This window comes from Halyomorpha halys, unplaced genomic scaffold, assembly GCF_000696795.3.
Source record: "Halyomorpha halys isolate HHAL.00 unplaced genomic scaffold, Hhal_1.1 Scaffold208.1, whole genome shotgun sequence".
Lineage (NCBI taxonomy): Eukaryota > Metazoa > Arthropoda > Insecta > Hemiptera > Pentatomidae > Halyomorpha > Halyomorpha halys.
In genome coordinates, this window is record NW_027109100.1 from 1,001,880 (window position 1) to 1,004,645 (window position 2,766).

Genomic DNA, 2,766 nt, shown 5'->3' on the forward strand with positions numbered 1-2,766 from the left:
CTTACAAGGCTAAGCAGAAAGGGAGTTTAAAAAGCCACATTGCACTGAAACATCTCGCTAATCCATTACTTGATTCTATTAAGCCCAGAATTACACATTAATATTTTTTAAATATGTATATAAATAAATTTGTTTTAATTTTGTATTTTCCTGATTTATATCTATCCTCATTCACTATATTTGTTATTGATTATTTTCTTTCATAATTAAAATAAAACATAAAAGGAATAAATTTTTCTGATTATGATATTAAATATACATTGATTAAAATATATTTTATAAGTGAGCTGTGATCAGCTTACTCACAAATGGTTGCAATTTAATAATAACAATAAACTAAATAAGAATATTGTATATTTCAGGTAACTTAGAGGCTTTTTCATGCATCTGTGGTAAAACATATCGTCACAAACAAAGTTTAGTCTTCCATATGAAGTATTCATGTGGTACAGAGCCTCAATTTCTATGTCCATATTGTCCATATCGTGGAAAGCAAAAAATTCATTTGAAGTCTCATATTGGTTTCAAACATTCAAACATACCTAAAATTTAACAAATGAATAATTATTAAGTATTGATTGATCAATTTTATTAAAAATCATTTCATTTTATCAGGCTAAAAAATGTGGTATACTTCTATCCTATAGAAGTATACCTTCAAATTAATTGTCTCTTTCATTTCAAGAAAAAAAAATGTGAATAATTATTAATTTTTTTGTATGAAAATTTATGTGTATCGATTGAGATTGTTACTTTATATTATTCTAATCATTGGCTGTTTTATTTTTTTAGATAAAAATTGTTTTCCAATATAGATAAAATTTGTATTTTTGTTGATGAATAATGACTAGAGCTCTAGTATTTTATAATTCAGCATTGGCTTTGAACATGCATTGTAAGCTCCCATATTTATTTTAAAATATCTATCTGTCTAGTTTAAATTTTTTGTTCCATGGAACAATAAGCATGGTACTGTAAAAGTTTATTTTTACACAGGTGATTTTAATAGAATTTTTTTCTCCGACCATGCTGATGTCGTCAATTATTACCCATTAGAAGATCTAATCACAAGTTTATTGATTTATTGTGGATTTTAGGCTCTGTTTGTGATCTAATATCCATTATAATTATACATGTACTTTCAAAAGTTTATAAATGAAAGCATTTCTACTATTACTCTTAAGCTCCATATAATCATTGAAGTAGTAATTTTTAAGTTATTAAAAACTTATAGTTCATGAGGCCTAAAGTGTTTATTTGATCAATCCTAAAATATCCTTTAAGAAATATTAATCAAACAGGCTAATGAATGTCAATATTGCTATTATTATTTTTAAACGTAGTTATAATGACAAAAATCATTTCCAAAGAAGTTTAACCTCCTTAATGTTTTTAAATATACATTTCAGGCTTTCATCAGCGTCATATTTGTGGTTGTGGAAAAACTTATCAATACAAGAAAAGTTTGGCATTTCACATAAGATATGAATGTGGCAAAGAGCCTCAGTTCCCGTGTCCATACTGTCCTTACCGAGCAAAGCAAAAAGGGCATTTGAAGACACATATTGGCACTAAACACTCAAATATTGAAATATATTTAAATCATCAGATGGAGAAATTGTAAATTACTAAATAAATAAAATCTAATTTTCAAAATATTACTTCATTTCAATAATACAATAAATAATTCCTTGGTTTAGGTTAGGTTCATGTATTTATTATATTACAATGATTGAAGACTATAAGGGTAAAATGAGATAATTCAATTTTTTTTTTTTTTTTTTCAAAATGAGTTTCAATTGCTAATGTTATATTTTTATATACAGACACCATGATTAATTCAAACCAGGAGAAAAACGAGCTTAAGTACATCAGACTAGCTGTTGCATAAAATTGAGATACCTCGGTTTCCCACTATAGTCTTTGTTTTGTGATATACATACTATAAATTCATCCATTAAATGACCCATTTTTTAATAATTTATAATTGGAGATTTTGATAATAATTTTCATTTCATATTCTTTCTCCTTAGTTAAAATAAAAAACTATTTTTATAAAGAAAAAAACAGTAAAAAAAGTTAGGTATTATAAGTAATATCTATTACTAAATTACTGGTCTATTTTTAGTAATACTTACATTATTTGTTTGTTTTTGATGGTAAAAAACAGCCCAATAATAAACCCAAAATTATTAGGTATAAGTTAGAAAATGTCTGGAATTGGTCAATGGTTTTAGATAATATAAAATATATTGTAATTCTGCCATTTACTACTTTTATGACCCTCCCTAGATAGTTCTTTAATTTGCTCTGAAAAAAAAATTAGGAACAATTTTGGCAGAATTTTTTTTTTTTAATCCCCATTCTGGTCATTTCTAACACATGAAAGGGGAGGGAGAATGTCATACAGGTATCCAACCTATTCTAAGCTGAAAATATATTATATTATAAATATTCTCTGTATTTTAATAATGTATTCAATCATTTTAGTTGAATATTGGTCATAGTATTTTAGGCACTGTCAAAATTGTTCTCCTTGTAAATATTTTACGTGGAAGAGTAAATTGATCCTGGTTCAATTAATTACTTTGTGATTTAATCATATAATACTAAAAATAAATAAATTAAGAAGAACTATTTTTGTGTTCCGTTGACTGGAGTTGATTTGTAACAACTCTGATAGCTTTAGGAAAGACTGTAGGACAACCTCATTAATGGAAGTAACTGCAGCCTACTGTACTAACTTTGGAAAATATATATATATAT

At 25.9% G+C, this 2,766-nt stretch overlaps 1 long non-coding RNA gene across 2 annotated transcripts in view; it reads right to left on the minus strand.

Moving 5' to 3' along the window:
* Window positions 1-337: 337 nt before the first annotated feature.
* The window catches only part of LOC106679537 (uncharacterized), a 9,024-nt gene continuing 6,595 nt past the window's right edge, over window positions 338-2,766 (minus strand). Inside the window, exons 3-4 of one of the 2 annotated variants that reach the window (XR_001342978.3) lie at window positions 2,139-2,310; window positions 338-542 (exon numbers count right to left, since the gene is read on the minus strand). This is a non-coding gene — a long non-coding RNA (uncharacterized lncRNA). The remainder of the gene's footprint in view (window positions 543-2,138; window positions 2,311-2,766) is intronic. The other variant, XR_002945206.2, reaches the window with a different exon arrangement.